Source organism: Aethalodelphis obliquidens, unplaced genomic scaffold, assembly GCF_003676395.1.
Source record: "Aethalodelphis obliquidens isolate GAN/ISIS:26980383/991018 unplaced genomic scaffold, ASM367639v1 scaffold37, whole genome shotgun sequence".
In the NCBI taxonomy this organism is placed as follows: domain Eukaryota; kingdom Metazoa; phylum Chordata; class Mammalia; order Artiodactyla; family Delphinidae; genus Aethalodelphis; species Aethalodelphis obliquidens.
The window spans coordinates 14,360,683-14,374,387 of NW_020837981.1; the positions used below are offsets into that span (position 1 = coordinate 14,360,683).

The following is a 13,705-nucleotide window of genomic DNA, read 5'->3' on the forward strand; positions in this document are numbered from 1 at the left end:
GTTTATGATATTTTTATTTTAATCTGAAGCCTAACACTACCAAGCAGGCTTGGGTGCTGTTTGGTATTTGTTTTCTGTGAATGATCTTATAATTCACTTTTATTTATTAGACTAAAACTGACTTTATTTGTAGGCACCTGAAAATGAAATCCCTTATATTTACAGCAGTCTTGATACTATACTCTTACCTAATTCCTATCATCCCATTGTGAGCCATCAGCCAAGATAGTTTTGTGATTAAATTCGTGGCTTTGGAGCTGTGCAGACCTGAGTTTTTAATCCTAGCCCGTCTACTTATTTAGCTCTATAATCTCAGGTCAGTGTTGGCATCCACTGACTGTGTTTTCTCAATCAAGTTGTGATTTTCTTGGTTGTTGTCATGATGGGTGATTGTTAATAATATCCTAGACATTTTGTCTGTTATGTTAGGAGACACTAGGATCCATTTAAATCTTTTAGCAGGCATCACCCTATTTAGGGTTAGCACATGGGTCTTGGCCTGCTTTTGTGGACTGTGGTTTCAATGGCAGTTTAATTTTCAGCGGCTTTGCAGTGTTATTTTGGTCAGCTTGGTTTATCTGGTGCCACTGGGGCTTCTGTTGGTTCCTGCTGGTGCTGCCTGAGGGGGCTGAGTATCTCGTGGTGGAAGAGGAGAGTCTTAGGCTACAGGGATAAAGAAGCTTCCTGAACTGGTCTACCCATTATAGCTGGATTTCTCCCTCAGGCTCAGCTCACCCGCCTACCTAGGTAACTCTTGGTGGAAAAGGGGAGTCTCAGGCCTTGTGCGGAAGGAGAGTGCCTCCCTGGTTGTTTATTTCTGCCTGGGCTCCCAATGAGCCCCCTTGCCAGGTAGTGTCATGCCCACCAGAGGGACCCCCATTCCATATGGGGGAGGTGGAGGAATGAGCCTATCTGGACTGCCTTCTGTTGCTAGGTTAGGGGTTGGGAAGGACTCTTCTCCTCCTCCTGGTGGTGGTAGGATGCATGTGCCCTGTCACTGCTGTTCTCTGGTCCTGGGGGCCCAAACCAGCTTGCCTTCTTAGCACCTTTCAGAGTTCTTGGTTGTGTCTTGTCATCTCCAGGGTCTATAGCTGTGCTTAGCAGGAGAAGTAGAGAAAAACAGGTCTATGCCTTCTTGTCTGGTCCAGGACCAGAAACATCAGCATTCAGATTTTAGTAATATTTCTCTTATTCCTTTTGTAAGTTCTGTTTTTAAATGCTGCCTCAGTCATTGTAATATGTGATTTCTGAAGTGATTTGTTACGATAAGAAATATGTTTTCTAATGAAAGACTATACAAAGTGGGGGACTTCACAAGTATTAGTCCAATAAATAGGAATCATCTGCCCAAATTTATGGAAAGGAAAGGGGATAGAACACTAGTCAGAAGAAATGTCAGCAATAGTTCTCCTGTATGAGATCCTCTGTAGAAAGCTTCCACTCCTCTGTTCAGGTAAGGAATGTAAAATACTCTTGTATTCACTTGCTAGGCTACCATAACCAAGTACCACAAACTGGATGGGCTAAACAAGAGAAATGTATTGCCTCACTGTTCTGGAAGCTAGAAGTCCGAGATCCAGGTATCAGCAGGCCCATGCTCCCTCTGAAGACTATTGGGAAGGATCTGTTCCAGGCCTCTCCCTGCTTTTGATAGTTCCTGGCTTGTGGCAGCATAACCCTAATGTACACAAGGTGTTCTCCCTGTGTGCTTGTTTCCAAATTTCCCCTTATAAGGACATCAGGGGAAAGAATTCCCTGGGATCCAGTGGTTAGGACTGTGCTTTCACTGCCATGGGCCCGGATTCAATCCCTAGTTCGGGAACCACAGGCTGTGTGGCACGGCCAAAAAGAAAAAAATACGAACATCAGTCAGGGCTTCCCTGGTAGTGCAGTGGTTAAGGATCCGCCTGCAAATTCAGGGGACACGGGTTCGAGCCCTGGTCCAGGAAGATCCCACATGCCACAGAGCAACTGAGCCCGTGCACCACAACTACTGAGGCTGCGCTCTAGAGCCCGCGAGCCACAATTACTGAGCGCACGTGCTGCAACTACTGAAGCCCGCGTGCCTAGAGCCTGTGCTCCACAAGAAGCCCACTCACTGCAACAAAGAGTAGCCCCCGCTCGCCACAGCTAGAGAAAGCCCGTGCGCAGCAATGAAGACCCAATGCAGCCAAAAATTTTAAAAAATAAAATAAATAAATTGAAAAATAAAATAAAATAAATAAATAAAATAAAGTATACAACACAATGGTTCTTCCTTTAAAAAAAAAGATACATGCACCCCAGTGTTCATTGCAGCACTATTTATAATAGCCAAGATATGGAAGCAACCTAAATGTCCATTGACAGAGGAATGGATAAAGAAGATGTGGTACATTTATACAATGGAATATTACTCAGCCATAAAAAGTAATGAAATAATGCCATTTGCAGCAACATGGATGGACCTACAGATTATCATACTAAGTAAAGTAAGTCAGACAGAGAAAACAAACATCATATGTTATCACTTATATGTGGAATCTAAAAAAATGATACAAATGAACTTATTTACAAAACAGAAACAGACTCACAGACTTGGAAAACAAACTTATGGTTACCAAAGGGGAAAGGTGGAGGGGAGGGATAAATTAGGGGTTTGGGATTAACATATACACACAATTATATATAAAACAGATAATCAACAATGACCTACTGTACAGCACAGGAAACTCTACTCAGTATTCTGTAATAACCTATATGGGAAAATAATCTGAAAAAGAATGGATATATGTATAACTGAATCACTTTGCTGTACACCTGAAATGAACACAACATTGTAAATCAACTACACTCCAATATAAAATAAAAATTAAATTAAAAAAAATTTTTAAATGTAATCTCAGCAACACTGCATCATCAATGCAGTTTTTCAGGTAAGGCAATCTGAAGCGTTGGCCCAGTTGTATAAAGGGTCCGAATGAGAACTCCAATTAGAAATTCAAAGTTCATTTTCACCATCCCTGAGCCCAGGCCTGCATGTGCTGCAGCTGTAATGGCAATTATGTCCTATCTAATCAGCATATTTGCTACGCAAGAGCTTATATTGTGCTTCTGCACAGAATGTTCTTTACATTTAGAACAGCTGCCTTTACTGCTTTCTGGGAGTCTAGGCCAAAGGGAATTTGCCTTTACACTGACAAGAGTGCTGTGCGAATTGCTTCATGATGACAAGTATTTATTGAAGAGTTATTAACTCGAGTCGATTGCCACAGAGTTTATTGCTCCCTCTGTCTCTCTTTGGGATCTTTCCCTTAGTTATTACAAAACCTTTAAATTAACAGAAAATATTCGCCAGAAATAAGATTAAGCAATGAACACCACAAGGGTATGTGGCAATCTGAATTTTTTAAAAAGGCTGAGAGCAAAAAAAAAAAAAAGCCTGAGAGCAATTTGGCAATCTCTATCAAAATTTTAAATTTGTCTTTATACTTTGAGCCAGCAATTCTGCTCTAAGACTTCATTCTAGTTGACTAAGAATAGTCAACCGGGCACACAGCCTATGGCAGCTTTGTTAAGTATAGCAAAACCTGGAAAAATATCTAGCAGTCCAGTTGAGGAATGGCTAAATATTCGTACATGTAGCAGTCAGTGAAGTCACTGCATGGGCTGATATGGAAAAGATGTTCAAAATACCTAAGTGAAAAGAGAAAAAGTTGTAGTACTCTATAGCTGCCAGCTATGGCCTGCGGGCCAAATCCAGCCTGCCAGAGGTTTGGTAAAAACTCTTTATTGGAACACAGTCACACCCTTTCATTTATGAATTGCTGTGACTGCCTTCTAGCTACAATGAAGACAGAATTTAGTAGCTGGGATAGAGACCACATGACCTGCAAAGTCAAAAATATTTACTATTTGACCCTTTACCAAAACCATTTGCCAATCCCCACTCTATCCTATGATCCTATTTATGTTTTTACAAAGGGAGCACTGTGGGGAAAGAGACACATTAATGGATATGCTTGTATGGGTATAGACAATTTCTGGGGACAAACAAACAAAAATAAACCACAGCCAACAATGGTTATCTCAGGGAGTGGGAATGAGTTACGTGCGGAAGAGGTCAGGCCCATGGAGTTTCCTTCCACTTTGTAAGCTCCTATGCTCTCTTATTTGTTTTTCTTTTTGGCTGTGTTGGGTCTTCGTTGCTGTGTGCGGGCTTTCTCTAGTTGAGGCGAGCGCGGGCTACTCTTCGCTGCAGTGCCCAGGCTTCTCATTGCGGTGGCTTTTATTGTTGTGAAGCATGGGCTCTAGGCGCGAGGGCTTCAGTAGTTGTGGCAAAGGGGTCAGTGGTTGTGGCTCGCAGGCTCTAGAGCGCAGGCTCAGTAGTTGTGGCGCACGGGCTTAGTTGCTCCGCAGCATGTGGGATCTTCCCGGACCAGGGCTCGAACCCATGTCCTCTGCAGTGGCAGGCGGATTCTTAACCACTGCGCCATCAGGGAAGCCCGTAAGCTTCTATGCTCTTTGAATTGTTTTTCTAAAAGCATGTATAAAATTTTAAATTTTTTTAAAGAAAATCAAATGAAGTAGGAGAAGGACACCAGTGGACAGCGCTCAGCACAGCTAGTGGCAGGGGGCTTCTCTTTCTCTCTCTCTCTCTATATATATATGTATACATATGTGTATATATGTAATATATATTATATATATCATATATATGTTACATATATATGTAATATATATCGTATATATGTTACATATATGTGATATATATACTTATATATGGATATACACGTGGATATATATTATATATACTTATATGTATATATATATTATATATATACTTTAGATACAGAATAAGGACTGGGAGGGACTGAGCCCTGGAATCTAATTTTTAACCAGTTCCCCAGGTGATTCTAACATCGCCTATGTTTGAAACCACTGCTCTAATCGTAAATTTCAGAGATCAGGAAAAATTTCTCATGGGGTTGTAGTTATAATCCAGCAAACATCTATCACAGCAACAGCAGCAGATGATAATAGCTCCCATTTGTGAACACTTCCTAAGTGTCAGGCCCTATGCTATAGGCTCTATGTGCTTCATCTCGTGGGTATCCTTGTCCTGTCCCTCACCTTAGAGGATATGCTTTCAGCTTTTCACCAGTGAGTTTAATGTCGGCTGTAGGTTTATCATATACGGCCTTTATTATGTTCAGATAAACCTACAGATGTTGGCCGTAGGTTTATCATATATGGCCTTTATTACGTTCACTGTATACCGACTTTGTTGAGAATTTTTGTCATAAATGGATGTTGAATTTTGTCAAAAGCTTTTTCTGCGTCTACTGAGACGATCGCATGATTTTCATTCTGTAATTTGTTAATGTGGTGCGTCACACTGACTGATTTGTGGATGTTGAACCATCTTGCATCCCAGGGATAAATCCCACTTGATCATGGTGTATGATCCTTTTAATGTATTGTTGATTTAATGTATTTTATTTATTTTTAAAATTACACAACATTTTTAAAATTAAATTTTTTGGAGTATAATTGCTTTACAATGTTGTATTAGTTTCTACCATACAGCAAAATGAATCAGCTATACATATATATATATCCCCTCTTTTTTAGATTTCCTTCCCATTTAGGTCACCACAGTGCATTAAGTAGAGTTCCCTGTGCTATACAGTATGGTCTCATTAGTTATCTATTTTATACATAGTATCAATAGTGTACATGTGTCAGTCCTAATCTCCCAATTCCTTCCATTCCCTCTTCCCCCTTGGTATCCATACATTTGTTCTCTATCAATAGTGTACATGTGTCAGTCCTAATCTCCCATTCCTTCCATTCCCTCTTCCCCCTTGGTACCCATACATTTGTTCTCTATTTGCTTTGCAAATAAGATCATCTATACCATTTTTCTAGATTCCACATATATGCGTTAATATACGATATTTGTTTTTCTCTTTCTGACTTACTTCACTCTGTATGACACTCTCTAGGTCCATACACGTCTCTACAAATGACCCAATTTCGTTCCTTTTTATGGCTGACTAATGTTCCATTGTTATATGTGCCACATCTTTATTGATTCCTCTGTTGGTGGACATTTAGGTTGCTTCCATGTCCTGGTTATTGTAAATAATGCTGCTATGAACATTGGGGTGCGTGTGTCTTTTTGAATTATGGTTTTCTCTGGGTATATGCCCACGAGGGGGATTGCTGGGTCATATGGTAGTTCTATTTTTAGTTTTTTAAGGAACCTCTATACTTTTTTCCACAGTGGCTGTATCAATTTACATTCCCACCAACAGTGCGTGAGGAGAAAATATTTGCAAATGAAGCAACTGACAAAGGATTAATCTCCAAAATATACAAGCAGCTCAATATTAAAAAAAAACAAATAACCCAATCAAAAAATGGGTGGAAGACTTAAACAGACATTTCTCCAAAGAAGATACACAAATTTTAATATGTTAAAAATTCAAACATTACAGATAAAGTCCTCCTTGCTTGCTGTCGATCCTACTCCCTTCTTAGAGATTAACCACTATCAGTTCGGTATGACTCTTCCTTGATTTTTCTCTATGCTTTTACACACATTTATCTGAATATAAATATACAATTTAGTATTTTTTAAGTATGTACGGGATCATACTTATATACATTTTGAAATTTCATGTTATTATTTATAGATGCTACCTAATTCTTTTAAACTGGTGTAAAGATAATACAGATGTATTGTTGAACACATATTCTTAATCGACTCCATGAGACATGTTCCTGAAATCTAATGTGTTGTAGGTAGCTGGGATGCTGATTACAAGTTGGAGAATAGAGGGGGGCCAGGCAAGAAAGGTAGGCAAGGATCAGATAATGAAAGGGCTTGCTAAGGAGACCCTGGACTTTAGGAGGCCCTCGAGAGGCACCAACAGTTTTTAAAACTGGAAAGGACTATTATCTTATTTCCGTAATGGGTACAGAAGTATTCAAGGAATCCTGATGATCTGCAATGCTGTTTGATAATATCTCCCCCTCCCCGCCATACCCTTCTCATTAGGAAATATCCAAGCATATTTATTGAATGCATGACTCCTCTATCAATACTGGAATGGTCATGGTGTGATATGCCATTTGAACACGTTCCACAAGCATTTGCTGGGTGGCCCTACAGGAGGCAGTGGAGGGGAGTACGAAGTGGTGTAGTGGTTTCCAAAGCAGGGTCCAGGGCTCTCTGGAGGTGCTAGAGCGCCCTCCAGTGGGGCCATTAAAAATCTAGGGGATGATTTCCAAGTACCACTAGACTGCAAGACTCATGAGGGCAGGGACCCTATCTCTTCTGTTCCCCTCTGTATTCTGAGCACCTAGCATATGTCCTCACATATAGCATGTACTTCATAAATATTGAATGAATTAATCTAAAAAATACAAATTCTTTCATTGCTTCCTAAAGGGAAATAAATATGTAGCAAAATATGACTATAATTGGGTATCCACAAAATAAAATGTATATTTTTGGACTTCCCTGAGAACTCTAATTCAATATTCAAAGTAGTCAAAAATTTTGTAAAGCTTCCACATTCAGGCTTCTTTTCTTTTCCTTTTTTGCACATATGGAGGGGGCTGGAATTTCTGCAATGTAAGGAAAGAATATTTTGTTGCATCCTTAATGCTTCTTGGGGACCTCGACCAATGTTTTTAAATTAAGAACTATTATTAATTATTCTACTAATATTAAGGGAGTATGTTGTGGGTGCTGGGTTAACCCTGTAATATGAATAGATACAAGAGTAGCTGCTAAACCTGTGCCTCCAAAGCCAGAGCCCAAGCCTGAAAAGACCCCTGTAAAGAAGGGAGAGCAGGGACCCAAACAGAAAAGTGGAGGGACTTCCCTGGTGGCACAGTGGCTAAGACTCCACGCTCCCAATGCAGGGAGTCCAGGTTCGATCCCTGGTCAGGAAACTAGATCCCATATGCATGCTGCAACTGAAGATCCCACGTGCCGCAATGAAGATCCCACACGTGGCAATGAAGATCCTGCGTGCTGCAACTAAGACCTGGCACACCCAAATAAATAAATAAGTAAATAAATACTTTTTTTAAAAAGAGAGAGAGAAAAGGGGAAAAGTCGATGTTGGCAAGGATGGGAATAACCCTGCAGAAAATGGAAATGCCAAAATACACCAGGCACAGAAAGATGAAGGTGCTGGAGGTGCCAAGTGAAACCAAAAACTGTTTTGTTTTAAAAAAAATTTTTTTTTAATATTTATTTTTATTTATTTGGCTGCATCAGGTCTTAGTTGCAACACTCCGGATCTTTGTTGCAGCACACGGGCTCTTTTGTTGTGGTGTGCGGGCTCAGTAGTTTCGGCACGTGGGCTTAGTTGCCCTGCAGCACGTGGGATCTTAGTTCCCTGACCAGGGATGGAACCCGCGTCCCCTACATTGGAAGGCGGATTCTTAACCACTGGACCGCCAGGGAAGTCCCCTGTTTTTTTAAATTGTCGTAAAATACACATAACATAAATTTACCATCTTAACCATTTTTAAGTGTACTGTATAGTTTAGTAGTGTTAAGTACATTCACAATGTTGTGCAACAGATCTCCAAAATTCTTTTCATCTTGCAGAACTGAAACTTTATAACCATTAAACAATTCCCCATTTCCGCCCCCTCCCAGGCCATGGCAAGCACCATTCTACTTTCTGTCTCTAGGAAGCTGAGAACTCTAGGTACCTAGTATAAGTGGAATTATATAGTATTTGTCTTTTTGTGACTGGCTTCTTTCACTTAGCGTGTCCCCCAAGCTCATTCATGTTGTAGCATGTATCAGAATTTCCTTCCTTTTTAAGGCTGGATAATATCCATTGTATGTGTATATCACATTTTGTTTATCCATTGATGGACGCATGGGTTGCTTCCACCTCTTGGCTGTTGTGAACATTGCTGCTGTGAACATCAGTATACAAATATCTCTCTGAGACCCTGTTTTCAATTCTGTGGGTTATATACCCAGAAGAATTGCTGGATCATATGATAATTCTATTTCCTATTTTTGAGCAACCCCCGTATTGATTTCCATAGGGGCTGCACCATTTTACATTCCCACCAACAGTGCACAGACTAGGAAATATACAATTAGTTTAAGAAGAATTAAGGTTTTTTTCCTAATTGCACTCTAGATTATGTCAAAGGGAAAACATTTAGAAATCTTAAGACTTTTACCTCTTCGAATTTTAGATGGATTGCTTTTCAGAATGATTTTTCTAATCAACATTTTATGAAATCCTCTAGCTGATAAAAGCCTAAACATTTACATTCTTCTCAAGAATTGAATGAATTTTTATGTATTAACACAGATGGTGTTCCAGTATTTACCATGCTCAATGCAGCAAGGGATCATTAATTTTCAGCATCCATTCCCTTTCGGCTCCCTGGTCTCTCCTCTCCTTCACAGCCACATTTCTTATGGCACTGGCCAGGGTCACTGCCCCCTTTCCTCCTCTCATGGTCTCTCCTTAGGTCACTCCAGTCCAGCATCCATCCCCATTACTCCCCTGAAACTGCATGGGGGTCCCCATGGCCCCCATGTTGACAATTCCAATAGGTGGTTAATTTTATGGGTCAACTTGACTGGAATAAAAAACACCCAGATAGCTGGTGAAACATTATTTCTGGGTGTGTCTCGTGTTTCTGGAAGAGGTTAGCATTTGCTTCAGTACACTAAGTAAAGAGATGTGCCCCTCACCAACGTCGACGGGCATCATCCAATCCGTTGAAGGCCCAAATGGAACAAAAAAAACACAAAGGGCAAATTCTCTCTCTTCTTGAGCTGGGACATCCACCTTCCTGCCTTTGGACATCAGAGTTCCTTGCTCTAGGACCTTCAGACTCCAGGACTTACACCACCAGCCCTCTGATTCTCGGGCCTTCAGAGTCAGACTGAACTATTCCACCGACTTTTTTGCTCTTTAGCTTGCAGATCGAAGCTCGTCGGACTTCTCGGCCTCCATCACTGAGTAAGCCAATTCCTTCACGTATCTCCTCTTATACAAATCTATGTATCCTATTGGTTCTCTTTCTCTGGAGAACCCTAACACAGTTGCTTTTCAGTCTCCATTTCAGTTTCTGAGTGCCTGTCGACCTAATGTTGAGCATGCATAGGGGAATAAGAATACAGTGGGGAGATGAATTACATAAAACTCCTCTGCTCAAACCCTCCATCTCCAGACCACTCACAAGAAAGTCTAAAGTCCTCACAGTGGCCTACAAGGCTCTAAAGATTTGCCCCTGTTGGGAGACAATTCTCTATGAATCTCTTATATTTCTGCACTTCTTGGAGCAGAGGTACTGGAGGCCTTTATTTCGACTATCTTTTCAAGGACGTTTATATAAAGAATAGCCTTGGAAGAGACTCTCCATCTGAGGCAGGGGATAGTTTTGTCTGCTGTCCAGTGTAATACTGTCTCCATCTGGGTCAAAAGTCAGCCAGGTTTGCCTGCAGTCCATTATGAAAGACTGGGGTTCCCTAAGCTCTGGGTTCTTCAGCTGTGATGCAAATCCACTCTATGGGCAGAATCCCCCTGGGCTGCTCTGCATCACCCCAGAGTACTTGTTGGGGGGCAAGTGCAAAATACACAAACATGAAGCTCAGGCTTTGAGGTAATAAAATCCTTTGTCTCTGCCCCAGGAGTCTCGTGTTTGCCAGTATCCATGGAAGTGTGCCTGGCTAACTCATTAGGTAAACTCTCAGAACCTTCCCAATTCTTAACCACCTACCCCACACCTTTCTCACCTCACCTCCTGCTACTACTTCCCTTTTCACCCTGCCTGGCTACGCTGGCCTCCCAGCTGTTCCTGGAAGCTGCCATGAACACTCCTCCTTGAGGCCTCTGCACATGCTGTGCTGTCAGCCTGGAACATGTTACCCCCAGATGTCCTTCAGGTCCTGTCCAAATGGCACCTTGGTGGGGCCTTCCTTGACTACTCTCTACAACAGCCTCGCCACCAATAAACGGGTCGACTTTTGCCAACCTGATGGGTGAAAATGGTATCTCAGTGAGTTTTAAATTTATTAACTTTTGTTATTTTCTGTATTTATTATATTTCTATTATGAGTTTATTATGATTAAAAGCCATGTGTATTTCCTTTCCTGATAATTGTGATTCTCTCCTTGTCTATTTTTTTTAACAACAGTCTTTTTCATGTTAATTTTTCACTTGCCTACGATGTGATTACACATATTTTTTCTCGTCATCTGTCTTGAGTTTACGGTGTTATCACTGTTGCTGTTTTGCCATATAAAATATTTTTATTTTTCTGTGGTTAAATTTATCAATCTTTTCTTTTATGGCTTCTGGATTTTCAATCATAGCCAGAAAGGCCTTCTCTATTCCAGGATTATAAGGAATTCATCCATGCTTTTTTAAAATTTTTCTAGTACTTTTATGGTGTCATTTGTAAATATATATATTTTTGAATCATTTGGAACTTACTTGATGTGGCATGTGACTTATAAATTCAACTTTTAGGTTTTCTTGACAACCCAACTGTCCCAACCCTTTTATTATTTATTTTAAGCACATAATTGAAACACTTCTTAAAAACGTACTCTGAAAAAATTGCTTACGTGCATGACAATGCCTCTTTCACCCATTTTAGAGGTGGGTACACTGTAGTTTGGGGCATTTGTCAACTTGACCAAGGCTTCCCAGCTGGTAAATGAAATTTGCAGCTCTCCTGAGAATCTGCCTGTGTGCTCCCTCCCTCCTCCTGAGTCCCCCAAGTCATCCTTGTGGTTTGGAAGCCTCTTACCTTACAGCCAGGCTTCTAACAAGGCCCGGTAGTCCAACGCATTAACTTGCATCATTAACTTGCACCGGGGCCAACTTGTGCCTCCAGGTGTGCACACCGGGGTTCCAAGCCCTCTGGACATAGTTCCCCTGGTTTAGTCAAAGCTGGTGAGAGGCCTCAGAACATAGCCTGACCCCTTTCAAATGTGTCTGGGCAGGATTCACACTCAATGCAGAAGACCCACAAGATGAAAGGAGGGGGAAGGTGGAGAGCTTGCCTATCCAGCCCCCTCTGAGTATTGTTGGAGTTGCCAGGTGCCATTTTATCTTTTTAAAATTTTATTGTTTAAAATTAACTTTTGGGGACTTCCCCGGTGGTCCAGTGGTTAAGACTCGTTGCTTCCGATGCAGGGGGCGCAGCTTCGATCCCTGGCTGGGGAACTAAGATCCCACATGCCACGCAGAGTGGGCAAAAAATAAAAAAATAAATAAAATTAACTTTTATTGGAATATAGTTGATTTACAATGCTGTGTTTCTGCTGTACAGCAAAGTGAATCAGTTATATATATACATGTATCCTGTCTTTTTTAGATTCTATTCCCATATAGGTCATTACAGAGTATTGAGTAGAGTTCCCTGTGCTATACAGTAGGTCCATATTAGTTATCTATTTTACATATAGTAGTGTGTATATGTCAATCCCAATCTCCCAGTTTATCCCTCCCCCTACCCAGGTGCCACTTTAATTTTATTTCTGCATGTATTTGAGTTTATATCTGTACTTCGTTCCATTGGTTTGTGTGCCTTTTTGTGCACTACTACCAAACTTTTAATTACTGAGGATCTATAATGTTTTAATATCTGATAGTGCTAGATCCCTCTCATTGTTCTGCTTCTTCAGAGCCTGTTTTCTGACTATTGTTGTTTATTTTTCCATTTGAATTTTAGGAACAAACAGGGTAGTTTAAAAAACACACACATAACACTCCCCTTTCACTTTGCCAACTGGACTTATGTCTTTATTGGTCATTCAAGTGGGGCAAAGGAAATACCCTTTTAAAACTCAAGTAAACGGGGTGTTTGTCTCGTAACCTGTCAGAGGAAACAAACTGTAATAAAAACACACACATAATAATTAATCCTATTAGTTCTTTTATAGGAATCAGGTTAAATTTGTAATTTTACTTACAGAAAATTGAGATCTTTATGATAGAGTCTTCCCATCCAAAAGCATCATTCATCTTTACATTTGACTCAGTTTTCTTATCTGTAAAATCGGAGTAATAATACCAATCTCATAGGGCTGTCCTCAGAATTAAATGTGAAAATGCAGGTGAAGGAACCAATGATTTGGTTTGGAAGTGATTTGCCACTTCCTAGGGTATGAACTCGGGCTTCGTTACCACAGTATTCTGAACTTCGGTTCTCATTTGTAAACTGGGGATAACAATAGTATCTGCTTCACAGGGCCGTAATGAAAGGGTCAAATGAAATGAGGCCTGCAAAGTACTCAGTGCACTCGAACATAAGTACTCAATAAATATTAGCTGTTCTTCTAGAAAACAGGCTATCCCAGGGAACTGCGATTTAACGCAGAAGCTCGCTGGGATCCATCTTAGGTCGAGGGCTCTGAGGTCAACTCTTCCTTCCGATAACCTACCTACCTGCCGGTCGCCACTTCTGATTTTCCCCCAGCGTCTGAGAACGCACTCGGTCGGATTTGAAGCCGTCTAGGTCCCCCGCGAGACTCCAGGACGACGCCCCCACCCTCCGGGGCACGGCGCTGCCACGTCTCGCGGTTCCTGCACGCCCTACGGGAGGAGGCGGGGCCAAGTCGGGCCCGCCCCCGAGGGTCTTCGTCTCGCCTGAGGCCCGCCCCTCCGCAGTCCCAGTCGCTGGTAGGGCGGCACCGGGTGTCAGAGCGAC

The 13,705-nt window shown here is 41.3% G+C and overlaps 1 long non-coding RNA gene and 1 other non-coding gene across 3 annotated transcripts; one reads left to right on the forward strand and one right to left on the reverse strand.

Annotated features, from left to right (window-relative positions):
• Positions 1-12,762: 12,762 nt before the first annotated feature.
• LOC113632684 (small nucleolar RNA SNORA27) lies at positions 12,763-12,889 on the forward strand. Its single transcript, XR_003437922.1, has one exon. It is a non-coding gene; the product is annotated as a small nucleolar RNA SNORA27 (small nucleolar RNA).
• On the reverse strand, positions 12,776-13,704 carry LOC113632637 (uncharacterized). Of its 2 annotated transcripts, none has more exons than XR_003437895.1 (2): positions 13,440-13,704; positions 12,776-13,046 (listed from the first exon to the last, which is right to left on the reverse strand). It is a non-coding gene; the product is annotated as an uncharacterized LOC113632637 (long non-coding RNA). The 2 variants fall into 2 exon arrangements; XR_003437894.1 differs by having other exon boundaries at positions 13,444-13,685.
• Between the last annotated feature and the right edge of the window lies 1 nt (position 13,705).